The sequence below is a fragment of the Pleurodeles waltl genome, chromosome 1_1 (assembly GCF_031143425.1).
Source record: "Pleurodeles waltl isolate 20211129_DDA chromosome 1_1, aPleWal1.hap1.20221129, whole genome shotgun sequence".
Taxonomy (NCBI): Eukaryota; Metazoa; Chordata; class Amphibia; order Caudata; family Salamandridae; genus Pleurodeles; species Pleurodeles waltl.
The window spans coordinates 66374681-66396385 of record NC_090436.1 but is presented as its reverse complement, the minus strand read 5'-3'; the positions used below and the strand labels follow the sequence as shown (position 1 = coordinate 66396385).

Genomic DNA, 21705 nt, shown 5'->3' with positions numbered 1-21705 from the left:
TTTGCAGCGCATAGTGCTTGATCTGATAGAAACAAAGGGGGTCATTCTGACCTCGGCGGTAAAAGGCCCTTACCGCCGGTCGGAAGACCGCCATAACACCGCCGCGGCCGCGGTTAACCGCCACGGTCATTCTGACCCACAACGGCCAAACCTCCAAAATTCCGTCCTCCACTGCAGCCCGCCACATCAGCGGGCAGCGATAAACTGGAGATGACCAAACCGCCACCGTCACGCCAACAGAAATACGCCCATGCCATTACGACCCACGAATCCACACGGCGGTCATTCAAACGCGGTATTCCATTGGCGGTACACACCGCGGCGGTCAGAATACACACACATCACCAAAACACAGCCACATTGGACAATTTGAAATACACACACCTGATACACATACACACACCACTCCCACACAATCAACCAACTATAAAACACACACCCACATCACCCACAAACCCCTGCGACCATAATTACTGAGAGAAGGAGAGAGAGACACAGCAGACAATCCAAAGCAAGACACACAGAGGCACACTACACCATCACACACACCACATAGTAGCACAAAGCACCACTCACCAACATACTCATCATCACATACACCACCCCACACCTCACCCACACCACCCCATGGCACCCCAAAGGCACCCACGCTTTTCGGACCAAGAACTCCGGGTCATGGTGGAGGAAATCCTAAGAGTGGAACCCCAGCTCTTCGGCTCGCAGGTGCAGCACACCAGTATAGCTAGGAAGGCGGAGCTATGGCAGCGGATCGTGGACAGGGTCAACGCGGTGGGACAGCATCCCAGGAATAGGGAGGACATACGCAAAAGATGGAACGACCTACGGGGGAAGGTCCGATCGATGGTCTCCAGGCACAACATCGTGGTCCAGAAGACTGGCAGCGGACCCCCACCCACCCCTCCCGAATTCACATCGTGGGAGCAAGACGTCTTGAACATCCTGCATCCTCTGGGCCTCGCAGGAGTAGCCGGAGGAATGGACTCTGGTAAGTCCAATCTCAACTACTATATCCCCCCCACCCCACCAGCATGCCAACCCACACCCCCACCCTCACCCCCAACCCCCCAGCACACATCCTCCCTGACAATGTCTCACCAGCACAACCCACCCATCCCAACACCAACTCCTGCATGCCAACACAAATCATGGGCACCCATCACCTAAGCATGACCACTGCACTAACCCCCCCCCCCCCCCCACTAACTACCCTCACAACACCTCCCTCAAGGGAATGCCTGCACTGGGGGACAAGGGCACCCATAACACGCACGCTATTGTACACACAGAAACAATAACCAAACTCTCTTACCCCATGCAGGACCCGAACGACAACACACCAGCCAGGAGGGTCCAGAAGTGTCCATCCCACCACCGGAACAGGCCCACACTGAGGATAGCAGCTCTGTCGACAGTGAACCTGATGACCAGCCCGGACCATCGGGGACCTCTGGGCAGTCGGTTCGCCTCAGGCAGCCACAGGCCACACCAGACCCGACCCCCTCTGCCAACACCAGCACAGCTCCCACCCAGCGGGCCCATGCCTCTGTCTCTAGGACAGCTCAATCAGCGGTGTGTCTGCCACTACAGGGCACCCAGGCTAACCCAACACCCCAACAACAACAGGGACCTGGGGGCAGTGGTAGCGGGCACACCGTCCAGGGGACAGAGGCCGGGGGAAACCGGGCAGCTCGGAGGGCTGCTGTGCGACAGGGGGGGCAGGAGAGGCCCAGGGAACCCACTCTCCAAGAGGCCCTCACCACCATCATGGGGGCATACCACCACTCCCAAGAAACGATGGCGACGGTACTGGCCAGGTTCACTGAGATCCAGGCACAGCAGGAGGAACGCTACATGGGGTTCAGGGAGGAGCTGAGAATCATCGGGACCGCAATGGGGACCATCGTCCTGGCCCTCCACAGGATAGAGGACGCGTTGCGGGACCACGGTGCACCACACAGGGCCCCTGTCACTAGCCCGGACCAGGAACAGCCTACCACCTCCGCCGGCGCTAGTGGACAGGAGGTCCCAACACCTCGACAGCCCCCCAGAACCCCACCTCCTGCTGAAGAACAACCACCCCGTAAGAGGAGCCTGAGACCAAAAAAAAAGACAGAATAGGATGTCAAGACCCCCGCCAGCAGGACATACCCCCTCAAGTCTTCCCACTGTCCCACATTGCCACCCTGTCCAACCATGAACTGCCTATGCTCCATCCTTCCACAGGCAAAAGGACAATGCAACTGTGAGACTGAGAACTGGACTCTGCCATGGATATTCCTCCACCCCCACCCATCACCCTTAGAATCACATGTACCGATATCTAGCACTGTAAATAAATCACATTTTGCACACAAATCTGTTTTGAGTCATGCTGTATTATTAACAAATGTATTACATATTACTGTTCGATTTCTGTTCTGTCAATTAGTCATGACAACATACCAATGTCAATATGCTGTATTTCATGGGCGAACCAAGCAGAAGTCAGGTACTGAGTCAGACAGCACTGAGAAGGGAAGGGAAAGGCAAAAATTAATGAAAAACATCTGTGGGGAACTACAGAAAGTACAGATGCAGGAGGCTATAAGCAATTGTGAAATGGCGTGGGTGATTCTTACCTGTGTGTTACTGGAAATACTGTTGTATCACTCTGTCCCTATTGTCTGTGTCGTCCTCAGAGTCTTCCTCCTCTTCACTCTGCACAGGCTCCACGGCTTCTACAACACCACCATCTGGACCATCCTCCTGCAGGAAAGGCACCTGGCGTCGCAAAGCCAGGTTGTGGAGCATACAGCACGCCACGATGATTTGGCACACCTTCTTTGGTGAGTACATTAGGGATCCACCTGTCATATGCAGGCACCTAAACCTGGCCTTCAGGAGCCCAAAGGTTCGCTCAATCACCCTCCTAGTACGCCCATGGGCCTCATTGTACCGTTCCTCTGCCCTGGTCCTGGGATTCCTCACTGGGGTCAATAGCCACGGCAGGTTGGGGTAACCAGAGTCACCTATTAGCCACAGACGCTGTCTCTGTAGCTGGTCCATCACATAGGGAATGCTGCTATTTCGCATAACATACGCGTCATGCACTGACCCTGGGAACTTGGCATTTACATGGGAGATGTACTGGTCAGCCAAACAGACCACCTGGATATTCATTGAATGGTAATTCTTCCTGTTCCTGTACACCTGTTCATCGTCATTTGGGGGGACTAAAGCCACATGGGTCCCATCAATTGCACCAATGATGTTGGGGATGTGTCCAAGGGCATAGAAATCAGCTTTCACTGTAGGCAAATCACCCTCCTCTGGGAAAATGATGTAGCTCCGCATGAGTTTCATCAGGGCAGACAACACTCTGGATAAGATCTTGGAAAACATAGGCTGAGACATCCCAGATGACATGGCCACTGTTGTCTGGAATGAGCCAGTTGCAAAGAAATGGAGGACAGACAGAACCTGCACTAGAGGGGGAATTCCTGTGGGTTGGCGGATGGGGGACATCAGGGCTGGCTCCAGCTGGGCACACAGTTCATGGATGGAGGCTCGGTCAAGTCGGTATCGTAGTATTATGTTGCGTTCTTCCATTGTGGACAGGTCCACCAGCGGCCGGTACACGCGAGGATTCCTCCTTCTCATCGCTAGTCCCAGCGGACGGTGCCTAGGAAGGAGAATATGGAGTACAGAGTCAATCCACTCACAGGTACGTACAACACAGCTTGCACAGTACAGGTAAATGTATGGTTTGATATGTTTGTATGTGTGCCATTGCAAGGCCTAGGCCTGTGTGACGCTTTAGAAATTAAGCCATGTGGGCCCTTGAAATGGCCGATGCCTGACCTGTGAAGTGGGACAATGGGATGTGAGGTAACTGCGCTGGCGGGGCACACCGTGGCGGTAGGCAGTCGAAGACCGCTGTGCGAAGACGCATTGGTTAACATTGAAGCCTATGGGTTTCAGGAGCCAATGACGATGTGCGCCGGCGGTCGCGGTACGCACCGCCGCGGTACGCACCGCCGCGGGCGTGACCGCCATTTTCTATCTGCTCAATCATTCGAGACCTGATCATCCACAGGAGAGGACCTATACTGCAAGTGCTGCTGTGAACTCGGTCTGGAAGTGACAATGGCTGCTGCTACTGGTGAAAGGGCCCCCGCCTTCAGTTCAGAAGAGTTGGAGAAGCTCGTGGACGGGGTCCTCCCCCAGTATGCGCACCTCTACGGTCCTCCAGACCAACAGGTGAGTACACTCAGTGCACATTGAATGGGTTATGCCTGTGTGGAGGGGGGGGATGTAAGTTGGTGGGGTGTGGAGGGAATGGGGAGTGCAACGCACGACAGATGAGAGAATGGGAACCATGACAAGGTTGGGGAGGGGGGGCATGTACTCCAAACATGCAGATATGTGACGGTTTCTCTTTCCCACCCTGTACATGTCAAACAGGTGAGCGCCCACCAGAAAATCGATATTTGGCGTGCCATCGCCGAGGAAGTCCGGAACTTGGGGGTCCACAACAGACGGGGCACCCACTGCCGCAAGAGGTGGGAGGACATCCGCCGCGGAACGAGGAAGACCGCAGAAACACTGCTGGGGATGGCCTCCCGACCTAGGAGGGGTGCCAGTCGCACCATGACCCCCCTGATGTCCCGGATCCTGGCGGTGGCCTACCCTAATTTGGATGGGCGCTTGAGGACAGCACAGCAGACACAAGGGGGTGAGTATCCGCACATTCTCCTATCTGTATGCGCATTGGAGGCGTCTGGGTAGGGGAGGAGGGCTGTGGGTGACATTAGGCCCGGGCGCTCTCTGTAGTGTAGTCCGCTCCCTTAGGCATGGCCCTGTGCCCCCGCCCCCCACCTCTGTAGGGTGCCAAGTGCAGCTACCCATGCTCCAGCATCACACATGTGCGCGTGTGTTGTCCCTAGACCTGTTTGCCTAGTCAGAAGTACTGAGTAGTGTACCCCAAGTTCGCGACTTAGTGCACGAGGCACCTGTGTCTGTCCTCTCCGCAAAGGGTATTGCTAAGGCATGCACTCAACTTTGTTTCATTTCTCCCCCCACCCTAAATCTTTGTCTTCTTGTGTTTTAGCATCATCAGGCGGAGGAGATTTTGCGTCGGAGCAGGAGGGAGCTGCAGGTCACCAGGCCCCGGTGGGCACTGACACAGACACCGAGGGCACCAGTGATCCGGAGGGCGAGGGGAGCACCACAACGGGGGCCGGTGGAGACACCAGCGACACGGACACGTCCTCGTTTGGGAGCTCCCTAGCGGGGGCGGCACCATCTGTGCCCCCCGCAACAACAGGTACAGCCGCCACCCAGCGCACCAGCACCGCCCTCCCAGCAGCCCCTCAGTCTTCGCTCCGTGGCCGCTCGGCCAGGAAGGCGCGCGTCTCCTTCGCCCCAGGCACCTCAGCCCCTGCCTCTGTTACCCCTGCTGCCCTCAGTGCGGAGCTCATTGACCTGGTGAGGACGCTCATTGTTGGGCAGACTACCCTTCTGAATGCCATCCAGGGGGTGGAAAGGGAGGTGCATCGGAGCAATGCCTACCTGGAGGGCATTCATTCGGGTCAGGCTGCCCATCAACGAGCGTTCACTGCTCTGGCCTCAGCACTGACGGCAGCCATTGTCCCTGTCTCCAGTCTCCCTCTTCTATCTGCCTCCACCCTTTCTCTGTCTCCTGTACCTCAACCTATCCCATCCACACCATCAGATCAGCCTGCACACACCTCAACACCCAAGGCCAGCTCATCCAAACATAAGCACCACAGAAAACACAAGCATTCACCCAAGCAACACACAGATGCAGACATATCAAAAGTCACTACCACCTCTGTGTCCCCGTCCTCCTCGTCTCCCTCCTCCCTCCCTGTGACGTCTACACTCACACCTGCATGCACCCCAACATCAGCCAGTTCTTCCACCACCAGCAAACCCTCCACTACAGTCCGCACACCTGCAGTCACCACCCCCACTGGCATTTACACGTCCCCTGTGTCCTCTCCCACTGTGTCTGTCACCCCCTCTTCCAAGACACATAAACGCAGGCAGACACCCAAACAACAGCCAACCACCTCACCACAGCCTACGTCCCAGTCACCTGCACCCAAAGACAGCACACCTGGCTCTCATACAACCACATCCTCTTCCTCCACTTCTCTCACCACTACTCCTACCCCTTACCTTGGTCCCAAGAAAAATTACCTCTCCAGTTTTGACCTCTTTCCCTCCCCCGACCCACCCCCTCCAACTGGGAAAAGTCCCAAGGGCACCTCAGCTACCACCAGCCCAACTACTACAGTGCAAGTGGTGCATGGCATGTGGAGTCCACCCTTTGGCGGCAGTAACACTTCGGTGAGCAGCAAGGGGACAGCCAGCCCCCCCCCAGGCAAGAGGACCCGGAAATTGAAGGGCCGCCGTGAGCGGACAGAGACGGCTGCCCCCAAGGAGGTGACTCCGGCCACTTCACCGGCCACAGCAGCCAGGGGAGGCAAGGGCCCGAGAGCCCCATCTAAGGAGCGGAAGGACAGCAGGGCGGAGAGGACAACCACCAGGAGCGCGGAGCAGGAGGGCCCCACAAGCCCCATCCCGGCTGCAAGGGACGACACCAAAGGGCCCAGGACTCACTCCCCGAAGGGGCCTGACACAGCACGGTCGGAGGGCGACTGAGCAGGGTGTCCAGGCCAGGTATGACTCCCTTGACATACTGCAAGAGCACCGCTGAACAGGGCCCCGCCGTGAAGACAGGTACCGCTGAACAGGGCCCCGCCGTGAAGACAGGTACCGCTGAACCGGGCCCCGCCGTGAAGACAGGTACCGCTGAAGAGGGCCCCGCCGTGAAGACAGGCACCGCTGAACAGGGCCCGCCGTGAAGACAGGCACCGCTGAACAGGGCCCCGCCGTGAAGACAGGTACCGCTGAAGAGGGCCCCGCCGTTAAGACAGGTACCGCTGAACAGGGCCCGCCGTGCAGAAGAGCACCGCTGAACAGGGCCCCGCCGTGAAGACAGGTACCGCTGAACAGGGCCCCGCCGTGAAGACAGGTACCGCTGAACAGGGCCCCGCCGTGAAGACAGGTACCGCTGAACAGGGCCCCGCCGTGAAGACAGGTACCGCTGAAGAGGGCCCCGCCGTGAAGACAGGTACCGCTGAAGAGGGCCCCGCCGTGAAGACAGGCACCGCTGAACAGGGCCCGCCGTGAAGACAGGCACCGCTGAACAGGGCCCCGCCGTGAAGACAGGTACCGCTGAAGAGGGCCCCGCCGTTAAGACAGGTACCGCTGAACAGGGCCCGCCGTGCAGAAGAGCACCGCTGAACAGGGCCCCGCCGTGAAGACAGGTACCGCTGAACAGGGCCCCGCCGTGAAGACAGGTACCGCTGAACAGGGCCCCGCCGTGAAGACAGGTACCGCTGAACAGGGCCCCGCCGTGAAGACAGGTACCGCTGAACAGGGCCCGCCGTGCAGAAGAGCACCGCTGAACAGGGCCCCGCCGTGAAGACAGGTACCGCTGAACAGGGCCCCGCCGTGAAGACAGGTACCGCTGAACAGGGCCCCACCGTGAAGACAGGTACCGCTGAAGAGGGCCCCGCCGTGAAGACAGGCACCGCTGAACAGGGCCCCGCCGTGAAGACAGGTACCGCTGAACAGGGCCCCGCCGTGAAGACAGGTACCGCTGAAGAGGGCCCCGCCGTAAAGACAGGTACCGCTGAACAGGGCCCGCCGTGCAGAAGAGCACCGCTGAACAGGGCCCCGCCGTGAAGACAGGTACCGCTGAACAGGGCCCCGCCGTGAAGACAGGTACCGCTGAAGAGGGCCCCGCCGGGAAGACAGGCACCGCTGAACAGGGCCCCGCCGTGAAGACAGGTACCGCTGAACAGGGCCCCGCCGTGAAGACAGGTACCGCTGAACAGGGCCCCGCCGTGAAGACAGGTACCGCTGAAGAGGGCCCCGCCGTGAAGACAGGTACCGCTGAACAGGGCCCCGCCGTGAAGACAGGTACCGCTGAAGAGGGCCCCGCCGTGAAGACAGGCACCGCTGAACAGGGCCCCGCCGTGAAGACAGGTACCGCTGAACAGGGCCCCGCCGTCTCAAGCACCGCTCCGCTGGGCCCTTCCTGTCAAGCACCGCTCCGCTGGGCCCCGCCGTCTCAAGCACCGCTCCGCTGGGCCCTTCCTGTCAAGCACCGCTCCGCTGGGCCCCGCCGTCTCAAGCACCGCTCCGCTGGGCCCTTCCTGTCAAGCACCGCTCCGCTGGGCCCCGCCGTCTCAAGCACCGCTCCGCTGGGCCCCGCCGTCTCAAGCACCGCTCTGCTGGACATCGCCATGTCATGCACCGCTGCGCTGGGTCCCGCCGTCTCAGGCACTGTTTATGGTTCACTGTGCCCACCATGCCTCCTCCTTGACCACTGGACTCTGTAATCCACCTGAGAGACTGTGGCTTTGCACTCCCCAGGATGGTACAGTGGGCAACCCACCCACTGTAGAGACTTGAGAGACTGTGGCTTTGCACTCCCCAGGATGGTCCAGTGGGCAACCCACCCACTGTAGAGACATTGAGAGACTGTGGCTTTGCACTCCCCAGGATGGTCCAGTGGGCATGGTGGCTCCTCATGGATCTGGCGTCGTGGACTCATGTGGCTGTGGTGGTCCCCCCTTCCCTTCCCCCTGAGGTGCCTGTAGTTTTGACATTGGATGCCCCTGCAGTGTTCTCTCCAAAGGACTCAGGTCTTGTGTGTGGGCTTTGCCCTTGTTTCGCAGAACCTTGGCCCACGGACATGTTAGATTCGTAGGATGTGCAGGACTTGTTACTTCAGTGATACACTGATGTGTATATCTTTTTGGTTTTTGTAAATATTTTTCACGGTTGCTCAATTATTTCCAGGTGCTTTTTTTGTACATGAAAATTTATTCAAAATTTGGTTGTGTCATTGTATTTTTAAAGGGGCTTTGTGTGGTGTCACTGTGACTTCCTGCTCTGCATTGGTGTGTACATATTGGGGGGGTGGGGGGGGTCGCATATGTGTATGCCCATAACCTTTCTTCCTCCCCCCTCCCGTGTGTCGTAGGTGCAGTACTCACCGTTGACGTCTGCGCCGGAGTTCGTACTCGTGGTAGATGAGCAGGTAGACGAGAGCAGGTATGATGTCCAATTCGGGTTCCATGCTGTCCGGATTCCGCGAGGAGTGTCTCGAGGTGAGCGTTTTCCATTGAAAATGTCTGTTTCCGCCGTGTTTTTATCGGCGGGGCTCCCGCCCCGGAAAAGGTGGCGGATTGGTGGGTCGTGATAGGGTGGGCGGTACATTGTCTGCCGCCTGGCTGTTGGCGGTGACCGCCGCGCTGTTTGTTTGTTCCGCCGTGGCGGTCGGAGTGTTAATGCGGCGGGCTGTGTTGGCGGTTCCCGCCAGGGTCAGAATTGCATTTTTTTGACCGCCGGCCTGTTGGCGGGTTGGCCGCCGCTTTATCACCGACCGCCAGGGTCAGAATGACCCCCAAAGTCTTTGATGGCCCTGAGACTTCGACAACAGGGGCATACTAACAAGCCCTTGGAGTTCTTGAGTAGCAAAATGGTTGTAGAGGGCAGTTTCAATCCTCCCTCACTGCCAGAGGTAGCAGGCAACAGGCCAACACAGCAAAGCAAGTAGCAAAGTGGCAGTCCTTCCTGGCAGCACAGGTCCCCTACTTGGCAGTCTCCTCAGTACCCAAAAGTGAACTGATTGGGCGGGCTTGGGGTACAGTACTTGTACCAAGCCCATATCTAGCCCAGGAAGACCCATCAGCCAGGTGATGGGCCATCAGGATGCAAATATCACACCCAAACTCCCTTTGTGTGTGACTGTCTAGAGGGAATGAACAAAGCCCAACTGTCATCTACCCCAGCTGTGTATTTAGAGAAAGGCAGAGGCACAGAATGGTTAAAGTAAGAAAATGCTAACTTTCTAAAAGTGGCATTTTCAGACTTACAATTTCAAATTCAACTTCACCATAAGTTGTGATTTTAAATTGTGAGACCAGAGAAAACCAAACTCCATATTTCTATTTTTTCCCCAATTAGAAATTACACTTAAAGGATGCTTCAAGGTAACCCGTATGTTAACCTATGGGAGATGCAGGCCTTGCAGCAGTGAAAAACGAATTTAACAGTTTTCACTACCTATGTCCACCTTTTTAAATACACTGCACCCTGCCCTTAGGGCTGACTAGGGCCTAATTTAGGAGTGACTCTTATTTAATAACAAGGAAGATTTGGGCCTGGCAAGTGGGTACACTTGCCAGGTTGAAATGGCAGTTTAAATTGGCACACGCAGGCTCTGCAAGGACAGGCCTGATGCATGCTTGCAGGACTACTGTAGTGGGTGGCACAATCAGTGCTGCAGGCCTACTAGTAGCTTTTACTTTAAATGCCCTGGGTACATATAGTGTACTTTACTGGGGCCGTACAAGTAAATTAAATATGCCAATTGTGAATAAGCAAATGTTACCATGCTTACAGAGCACCTGTACGTCAGCACTGGTCAGCAGTGGTGAAGTGCTCAGAATCCTCAAAGCCAGCAAAAATGAAGTCAGAAAACCAGAGGTCAGAGGGCAAAAAGTTAGGGGAAATCATGCCAATAATGCCAGGTCTAACAAACCCCAATAAAAGTGGCCATATCCAGGTGAACTGCAGGGTCATCATTTACAATGCTTTAAAAACGAATATAATGGAATACGTAATTGAAAATGTGTTGTACAATGCACTGTTTTTGCCATTTCTCCCATTTTTTCTTGGGTGGAGGGGGACTTCTGAAGCCCTATGGTAGTGGTCATTATCGTTCGCTAAGCACCCTATGGGGGTTGGTCTGACAAAATTTGCCAGGGCTGCTTTGTGTTCCCAGTCCGGCCCACTGTACTCTATGCCAGTGCACTCAACTCCACTCTACTATACACTAATGCACTCCCCTCCACGGCACCACTGTACTCTGCACTCGACACCAATGAACTGTACAACAATGCACTCTATGACAAAGCACCCTCTGCCACTACACTCTACACCACTACATTCCATGTCACTGCACTCCATGCCACTGCACTCTATGACGCTCTACTCTACAAGACTGCACTCTCTGCCACTGAACTCAATGCCACTCTACTCTATGCCACTGGACTATATGCCACTGCCTTCGATGCCACTAATGCTATGCCACTCTACTGCACTCTATGCCAATGTACTCTGTACCACTGCACTCTGTGACACTATACTCTGCATCACTGCTCTACACCGCTCTAATCTATCCTGTACCATTACACTCCATGCCACTCCACTCTACACCACTCTACTCTGTGCCACTGTACTCTACGCCACTCTGCTTTACACCTCTGCACTCTACTTTGAAGAAGCCCCCTCCCTAACCTCCGCCTTACCTGGCAGTCCAGTGGCGATCGTTCGCTGTTGCTCCCTTCGATACGCACTCAGGGACAGCTAAAAGAAAAAAAGGCCAACAATGGTGATGGTGCGATATCGACTAGCGTCAGGTTACAGAAAGTAACAAAGGACTTGCTTTTTCAGCAGGGGCCCAGGGGAGTTGAGCGTATGAAAGAAGGCTCCAATTGGTTAATGCATTGGTCCATGCCCAGGCAGCACCAGGAGGTGGAGCCGGCCCAGGAGAGAGACGTGGAGAGGGAACCAGGGAGGAGTCCAAAGAAGGAGCCCAGCTGAAGACCACAAGCAGGAAGTACCCTTGCCACTGACGAAGAGGACGGGGGCTGGAGGGAAAGTGTCCCGAGCGGCTGCCAAGTTGCTGAAGCAGAGGTCGGAGAAGATAAAGAAGCCTGGTTTGAAGACTGGTAGATGAGGGCAGTCAAAACAACAGGGCCCGCCACAAGTGTGGCAGATGCGGTGATTGGGAAAGTGGGGAAGCCGGTCTAACTTTGTGTGCATGCTGCACCAGTCTGGTTGCTGCTGGCAAACGGGGTAATGCGCACACAAGGAAAGTGCTTGGAGGTTCAGGACAAAGTTGGGTATGACAGATCTGCCGATATTTTGAGCATTCCTTCCTTTTCTTACCATGGGAAGCCCTATTCCTTTGGAGTACAGATGAGGATGTGGGCTACACCTCTCACAGAAGCCCACTCCAATAATACTCCCCTGGGCACAGGTGCTATGGTGGTGGTTTTCAAAGTGTCATTCAGGAACCCGTACTTCCTCCACGAGCGCCCATGAAGGAGGAGGTAAAGAAGTATTGAGACCTACCTTGAGCCCAACTAACAGAGACTCAACAAGGATCACAGACCCATCCTAGGAGAAACAGAGTACCTTCATGCACTATTACCTGTTTTGTTTTGGTTGTCGATTAAAAAGCAGAGATTTGCAAACAAACTAAGCCTCCAAAACCTTATTTAGCTCTTCTCTCCCACATCTACCCAGCACTGCTGCACTCTATCTGGCACCATTCCACTCTTTGAACTTTACTCTACTTTGAAACAATCTACTCTGCGCCACTGCACTCTATGACACTGCACTTCACACCACTCTATGCCTCTCCACTCTACAGTATATCATTGTACTCTATGCCACTGCAATCTACTCTGCACCACTCCACTCTATGTCACTGCACTCTACGACTATGAACTCTAAACCAGTTTACTCAAACCCAATGCACTCTACACCAGTCTACTCTGCACTACTGTACTTTACACTACTTTACTTTAGTCCACTCTACTCCTCTCTATGACATTCCACTCCACGATTCTCCACCCTATGACACTCCACTCCACGATACTCTACTCTATGAAACTCTAGTCCATTCTGTGACACTCTACTCCACTCTATTCTACAACACTCTACTCCACTCTTTCCCACTCTATGACACTACTCCACTCTACGATGCTCTATGCAACTCCCTTTCTGCCACTCCATGCCACTATATTAAACTCTATTCTATGACACAGCACTCCACTCTACTCCACTCCACTGCTTCACTCTATGCTACTCCGCTCTACTCTATGCCACTCCACTTTGACTCTCTATACCACTCTGTGCCACTCCATGCAAGGCCGAACTGGCCGTACCGGGCATCAGGTGTTTCCCTTTTAGGCTGGAAGGGTGGAGAGCCACTTTTGTTCCTGGGGGTTGGTCTTGTAGCTGTGCAGCAGTTTTTAAACCACTGCAGAGTCTCTTGCATATCCAGCAGTTTCCAGGCAGCAATAAAAGTGCCAGAACAACTCTAGTGATTAATACACCTGCTGGAGAGAGATAAGTGTTTTCTGTAGTGGCAGTTTTCGCTTATCTAAGGTAGCGCAGAGGGTTAATATGCCTGCTGCAAAGAACATGTACTATGCAGATCACAGAACAATATTTTCTGCTGGTATTAGCAGCGGGATATTGCTTTTGTCATAGAGCTGCTTTTGTTACTGTGCAGTTCATAAATTACAATCATAATCCAGCACAGAGAGCTATGAAGTGTCATCAAAGAGCTGCATGCAAACTGCATAGTACAGGCTAGAAAGTTATGTTCTTCCCAGTCTTTGATTATCCTAAATTAGCTTGAAAGAGTTTGTTCTGTTAGAAATAAAGGGGGTTATTACAACTTTGGAGGAGGTGTTAATCTGTCCCAAAAGTGACGGTAAAGTGACGGATATACCACCAGCCGTATTACAAGTCCATTATATCCTATGGAACTCGTAATACGGCTGATGGTATATCCGTCACATTTGGGACGGATTAACACCTCCTCCAAAGTTGTAATAACCCCCAAAGTGTTATTAGTATAGTCAACACCAACCACTGTGTTGTGTTCTGAATCCAGTCCAAGCACTCTTAAAAATGCTGACCAGTATGGATGACATGTGAATCCTACATCTGATAGTCCCCTTTGTCAACATTTTCATAAACTGATTTACACACGTGTGAGTCATTGTCTGTGTGTGTGTTTGTATGTGATGTAAAGTGCTCCAACATCCTGTGCTGTTGTGTGTGGTGTAAAGTGCTCCGATACCCTACACTGGTGTGTTATGTAAAGTGCTTCAACACCCTACACTGGTACAAAAGGTGCTATAAAATAAATGAAATGCATGTGAGCCAGGGGCTATGGAGACACGAGAGGTATTATTAGAGGGTGATGGTGAGGGAATCATTGAAGAACCCCAACAAAGATTGGCAAATACTTATGCACACTAAGGTCATAATTTACTGTGCTTTAAAATCGAATACAGTTGAATATATAATGAAAAATGTGTTGCAGAATGCACTGCTCTGGCCATTTGTTACAAATTGTTTTGGAGGAGGAGAAATTGTAGTGCTCAGGCTTGTTCACTATGCACCCTATGGGAGCTGCTCTGACAAAATTTGCCAGGGCTGCTTTGGGTTTCCAATGCGGCCCTGACTCCATGACACTCATCCTCACTCCTTTCCTCACCACTCAACTCCACTCTACATTACTCTATGCCACTCCTCACCACTGTGCACCACTCTGTGACTCTCTACGCCACTCCATAACACTCCACTCTACTCCACTTTACAACACTCCACTCGCCTTTACCCCACTAACTTTCAACCATGCTGAGCAGCAGCTAAGTTGGTTTACAACTCTGACAAAACATAATGGTAAATCAATAGACCTTGCATAGGCAAGACCTACTGTCTTTGCCAATGCTTGTTTCATCTCAGGTAGCACTCCCTGTCTCTGAGAACAATTCTTATTTAGGTTCATAAAAGTCAAATTATGTTATATGTAGGAAAAGGGTTGAGGATTTCAGACAGGAACCCTTTAAAAAGTGTGTCATAGCAAGTAGTGTATTATGTGTAATCGCATAAGGCGAAGCATTCTAGTCCTCTGAAAGTGGTGTAATGTCACTTTTTGATCATTTAAGTGATAATGTGGGATGAAAGTTTGAATCCTTTACAATCTGTTCATAACTCATGTGGATGACGGGTTCTCCCCCAGTGTGAAGTGGTAGCAAGGATGCTTTTGAGTTATACTTGCTAACTTTCTCCTTATAGGGCACTGGTAACCATGGCAGCAGGAAGTCCAACGTGATGACGTAATAACAGTGTAGTAGAGCAGACGACAGTCACACCTCTAGCAACTGAATACGCAGAGATAACACATAAGGTATGATGTATTTTTAATAAAGTAAAGCAATGGTTATTAAACAGTCTCTCACTGGAATTTTGTTATACATTTTATTAGCCTTGTGTCTTCCTTTTCTCCATTTGTGGGTACAAAGGAGACTATGGTCGGACTTACAACTGCTCTGAAACTGGTCACTCTGAACTTTGCGAATCAGTGCTGTGCATAGGTGCGTGCATCATACACATCCCGGCCCTTTGCTCAGTTTATGTGCATCTCAACAGATCTCTTATTCTCATCAAATGGTGTGGATGCATCTCTGGTACCCAACCACTTCCCAATAAAGCACCCTTCTCTTAATTACCCATTAGATCTTTTAATCATTTTGAGTTTCTTTTTGGTCATTTTTCCTTCCTTGCCTTCTACTTTCAGCTCCAGGCGCATGTAGCACTGGTTTAATCCTTCCGTGTTGTGCCACCGTCACTATAGGGAAGGATGATCTACATAACATCTGCCTCTCTTATTGTAGAACAGTAACCGGGTGAGTCTGCACACCTGGTGCAGGCATTCACCTGATGAATGCTCCCATGAACTAAGCAGTTCTCCATAAGAAGAAATTAAGTGACTGACATGGATGAGGAATAAAGCTGTGTTGATCCTGCAGAAGATGAGGGATTTCAATTGAGGAATCAGTATGGCCAACCATTGACTGCGGTTCCACATAGAGTCTTGCATTCTAGGTTATCTATCCCCAGTTTCTCTGAGGTGACCTACAAGAGGGCTCAGTTCACTGTGGCAGTTCTTCACTCCATTCCTTACTTCCTCCTGAAATCAGCCAGATGGTTGATCACTTCATGTGTACTGAGACCATTTCAGACTTGTGGCACACACTGATTCTGAAATTATGAGTATGCTGCACACGAGTGGCCCCCCCTTGCCAAGGTGTAGATGTGTCCCGGAAACTTCATCTGGAAGAACACTGGAGCCAGCAGCTGGATGGCCATTCTGACAGCCCAGTCCTGCCATGATTTTTCCCAGCATTGCCAGATTCCAAAGTCATCATGGGATGTCCCTTCTACCTGCCATGTCTTAGCTCTTGGTTACCGCCAACCTAAGTAGCTGTGCTGTATATCCTCAGTAAGTGTACAGGGCAGTGTACTAGGACCATGAAGACCCACCCTTTTGTTACTCTAAAACACCTTACAAATGTCCCAGTTTATACAATCTCCACACCAGCCGGAAATGGAAGGCACAACTTCCTGCAGTTCTGGCTTACCGTAGTGCCTAGTTCCCTGTCTCTGCCATTAGGTGAACAACACTCACTCAGAAGCTCCCCTTCTAACTCTGCTCAGGCATCAGGAGGTTCTGTAGCTCCTTTTTTAGGGATCTGCAATAACTGTAGAACTTCCTTGTAATTGAGAAATCTGCACCAGGTCTTGTTGGCTTCACTAGCATTTTCGGGTCTCCAGGACTAGATATCCAGTTCCTTATGATTCCATAAATCATGTCTTCAGAGCTCCCACCACCATAAGTGGTCCTGGTGGCTTGCGGGACTCCTTCTGGACATGTCCAATCTAGTGTCAGCTAGCTTTGCCCTCCTAACAGGGCATTCTAAATTCATAGGCTACATTTTCCAGACCTGGGGAATTTCAGTGTTGGCATCCGAGCCAAAGAAAGATAAGGACTCTGATATCAAAAGTTATTATTTTTCAAACGTTTTTCCTCAGTTCTCTAAAGTACTTGACAGAATAATGTATATTTATGTCCCAACAATGTGTTGATCTAAAATTCCCTATAAAATTTGAACATTAAAGACTGCCCATATATAAATCTATTACTGCACTGAGGTTTAAGTACAGACTTGTTTGCTCTTCACCATTTCCGATGGCAAATTTACACCTAAGAGTATACTTACATGCATCCATCCGCTCAATTCAGGGTTGGAGGGAGACATCTAAGTATAAAGTTAAAAGTGTAAAGTTACTATAGTAACTGTTCAAATATAGACAGAGATCTTCATCACCGGGGTGGAACTCTCTCCATGGGAAAGTATAGAGAAAATAATAAAATGTATTAAATCTTAACACATATATAATCTAATGTGAAATAATTAAAATTAATTATTAAAAAAAATAATGTATTTTTCTCAAACTTAAGAAAGATACACTAACATTTTAACTTTAATATTTAGCATATTTAATTAAAAGTTATGCTTTTTGTATTAATTTAAAATAACTTATAATTTTAGTTAACAGTTGAAAAGTTTACCTTAATTATTATTGGTTCATTACATTTATAAATAAATAAGTAAATAAATACATTTTAATTTAATCTAATTTACACAACCACCCTCACTAGTATGTTAATATTTAGCTAATATTTAGTATATATAATTATAAATTAAAAGTTATATGCTTTTGTGTTAACTTAAAAAATTACTTCAAGTTGTTACAAACAGCTTAAACATTTCATTGAATTATTTAAAAAAAAAAATGTTTAAAGTTGTACAATAATTCCATTTAAATTTATTTGAATGTTTTAAATTATATTTAATTGAAAAGTTGAAATAATTTATCATATTTAATATTATTCCCTATGCGGTGTTATATTAAGTTCCTACTAGTTTCTATGTGACTCTGAGTGTCGCTGCACGGTGCTTGACTTTTTCAAAGGCTGGACTGGAGCACATTTGTAACGGTTTGAGACTTTGTGTCTGCAGAAACTTTAAAAGTGTAGTTTGTGATCAACAGTGGCCTTACTCTTTTGTAGGTGGGTGTTGGTCATAGCAGGTACCTCCCTAAACACTTCCCATTTAGGAGTAACTATTCCTCATCTTCCAACCACATCCCTTCTCCTTCCCACATTCACTACTGGATCATAGGCTTACGTGGGCGGAGATCTCTGTACACATGACGGAGAACTCCCTATAGACGAGGCAGAGGTCTCCGCACCTAGGTTTGTGGATTGCATTTTGTTGTATTTTAGTAGTACGACTCTGCTGTTACTTAACACACAACAACATGCAATTTATGAATGGGGCCCGAAGTGTGGATACCATCAACACATTCCAATAATCGATGCCTAATATACCAAGCTTACCGGTTTTCTAAAATTTAAACTCCATTCTTATATTAAATTATTTTTTTGTCAAAAACTCCACATTGAAAGGCCAAAAAAGGTCTCTTATTTATCTGGATTGCTGCCCTGGCCCTCCTGGCCCTCCTGGCAGACTCACTCATTAACCCTTTGTGTTTCACTCTTTGAACACACAGTTTATCCTCTTTCCAGTTCTTTAATTTCATGGTGGATTTCTCCTTCTCAGTTTAGTCCCCATTGACTATGAGCCAATTCTGTGGTGTGCTCCTACCCAAATTACAGGGTTACGTTGCAGATGGGGAGCCGAAGCCAAAGGTTTTGAGTTGTAAGCTTTGAGATGGCAAGCTAAGTCTTTCTGAATTTGTTTTGGCTTGGGAGGTTGGAAAGGATCCTGCATAGAAGTTTAAAAAATATTTTCCATGTGGCACATTTCAAAACAAACAAATTTATTGAAACATGGGTGATAATGCAGATAGGGATCTGGTGGAGCGTGATCTCACTCCTAAAATAATTAATTGCAAAGTGAGAAGGTAGATCATATTAGCTGTACATTTTGTAAAATGCACCTACCACCGCACAAGAGTCCGCTCAGAGCCCCTCGCCTGTCGACACTTGCCCAGCATTTGATCCACCGGGAGGATGCTTTGGACAGAATCCAGATTGTTGCATGCCTGAACACTTGCCACTGGGCAGAACTTGGGTGTTCCCGCAGATATAATTGGCATAATATGTTTATTCCCTAATGCATAGTGACTCGAAGAGACCACTGTATTCCTTGTTGCATTTACACTATCCAGGTTCCTACAGTTAGTAACTTGCTCCTATCATTGGTTACACGCCCTTTGGACAGACTCCAGATTGACGCATGACAACTGTCCTAGCCAAACTGGTAAAGCTCTGAACTTGTAGAAACACGCACTGCTCAGTACTTTTCCCCTCAGAAAGTACGCCTGGGAAAAATTGTGATTACACCAGAGTAGTTGAAGTAATTTTAGTAATTTACCCTAAATTACGTAATTACACCCGCTCGTGTAATTTTGAGTAATCTGGGGCAAAAATGGCTACCAAAAGAGCACAAGTGGCCGCTGACTGCTGCTGTTCGTGTTCTGTTGCATTGGGACACAAGTATATTTTGCAATAAGACAATAGCGTTACATGCAGGGTTACCCGCCTTGCGTAATTCCATGTAATCTCATGTAATTCTGCTGTAATTCCGCATAATTATGCTACAGAAAATGATGTAAGGTACGCACACTCCTAGAGAGGTTAGTGATAGGCTATTTGCATTTAGGTTTGGACTGGCACAAGTGTAACTTTTACTAACAGTGGATAGGGGAAATTAAATTCGCTCTCATAGGGCGTCAATAATTTGAAGCTATGTTTGATAGAATGCCTGCAGACACCACAGGATGGATAAGGAAGGGGTTGTTAAATGAGTTCATGATGCTTCTGCCACGGAAACCACAATCGAGCCGTGTTCAGACGGGGTCAAGAGCATTAAAAGCAGAGCAGCTGTTGTCAGCTTTTCATATGATAGCAGAATGTCCATTCATTTCTCATTGCACTTCTGTGAAGGGTGAGCTGTGGTCAGTTTCCCAGCTTTTGATGCTGGTTTTGGCAGCGGTTCTTGTGCATTATCCGGAGATCCAAGAGTGAGCTGCAGGACGCAGGTTCCATTTCTAAAGGATAGCTCAGTGAGTATCACACCCACTGCAAAGATCTGTCTGTGCAAAGTGCAGAGTTTACATTGAAAGCTCTGCAAGCTAAGGCCTTATTTTTCTGAGGGTGTTAATATTAGCTACATTGAGTTGGGTAGTGATTAAAACCTGATTCTAACAGCCTGATTACAAGCAGGTCAGATAATTTCGACCTGTGCATACATTCCTGTTGACGCTTGGGTCCGAATTACAAATTAAAAGGTTTTTAACATATTGGATAATTAATAGATGTGTTAAATACCTCGAGATTTGTTAGATTACAGCAGGTCAAACTTGCCAAACTTTAACAAGGGAAATATGTACATTATTTACCGTACCATGCAGACTTTGGTGCATAACAAAAACTAAATCTGCATGTTAATTCCAACGGCTACCACAGCAGATCTCAAGGGGAGGGGTGGAGGGGACGGAGGGAGCAATAAAAAAATAATTTTAAAAAACCTACCTGTTCCTGTCACTGCCACCTCGCTCCTCTGCTCTTCTTCTGGTGTCCCAGCATTCAATGGGACACCACACATGCTCCCCAGCAGTCCTGGTGCTGCTCTCATGCTAATTGTAGCATGAGAGCAGAGTCAGGATTGGTCTGAGAAGCTTGTTCTGCTACTCAGACAGTGCACTGGAGCCTGTGCAGTTTCTCCAACCCGGCTGTATAGCACAGCCGGGTTGGAGAAACCTAAGTGCGCATGTGTGTTTGGCCTGGCTGAGGCGGCCAAACACACATGCGCACTTAGAAGTGCATAGACTCCACTCACCCTTCCCTCTCCCACCTCCCGTGGCCCAGCCATCCCCCACTCCCTTCACATGATATAATGTATTATTTTTCAGCTCCTGGCTTAGCCAGGGGGGCGGCGCTCCTTCGCCATTGCAAAGGAGCCGTCCCTGGTTAATACCCACAAGCTTGTAAAAGGTTCCATTTATCGCACCTGATAAATAACGTACCCTGTGATATCATTGTTTATCAAGTGCATTAAATAGCTCCCATATTCATAATTAGGGCCTTAGGATCTAGAAACAGGTAGAGTCGCATTAGAAAATCATTGTTGACATAATTGTTCATGTATACCTAGAGTACGTAGCATATTGGGTCCATTCATGAGACATGCTATTTTCTTTACCTACCCTGAAGATAGAATACAATGCATTCTTTTAGAGGTACTTGTCTGCAATCATTCTTGGAACATTTTGATCGACCTTAGTTGAAAAGCAGTTTGCTCTTAAATAGAGCTCTTGAAAGTGAATTATTTTCATATTACTATTCAGCTTTCTTCTGACTTGTGAATCAGAGTGTAGGGTCAGAAGATGTGACAGCACGTAGCTTTCTTCCTGTCCATCTTACCTTTCACAGCTTTCAATCAATCAATCAATCAATCATAGCATTTGTAAAGCGCACTACTCACCTGTGATGGTCTCAAGACGCTGAGGGAGCGGGAGAGGGGTGCTGCTACTGCTTTAACGGCTCGAACAGCTCGAACAGCTTTGCCCAGCCAGGACACTAGCCTGCCAATATAACACTGATAAAAGGTGAGTGACAGCCCCCTGGTCAGACTTTACAGAGATCCAAATTGCACCAGAAGAAGAGAATATGTTTGCACTCGCTTGCGGCAGTGGGAGGATGCCCTTCATGTGCATCTCCTTAGGGTGAGCCCAGTGTGTTTACGCTCTTCTTGCAACCTTAGAATCTGTCATGGGTTCATCAGGATAATGAGCTGAGAAAAACCTTCCTGGTACTGAACATCTCTCCAATCACTTCGCATGGACGCTTTAAAAAGTGTGGCAGAAGGCTGGTCAGTGTGATGTAGGTAAAAAGTCTGCTTGGAGGTTGACAGA

The 21705-nt window shown here is 49.8% G+C and overlaps 1 protein-coding gene across 1 annotated transcript in view; it reads left to right on the top strand.

The window, feature by feature from the left end:
* The first annotated feature begins 15029 nt into the window (after positions 1-15029).
* The window catches only part of IL11RA (interleukin 11 receptor subunit alpha), a 357237-nt gene continuing 350561 nt past the window's right edge, over positions 15030-21705 (top strand). Inside the window, exon 1 of the mRNA XM_069214009.1 lies at positions 15030-15106. The gene's annotated coding sequence lies outside the window, so the exon portion shown is untranslated. The remainder of the gene's footprint in view (positions 15107-21705) is intronic.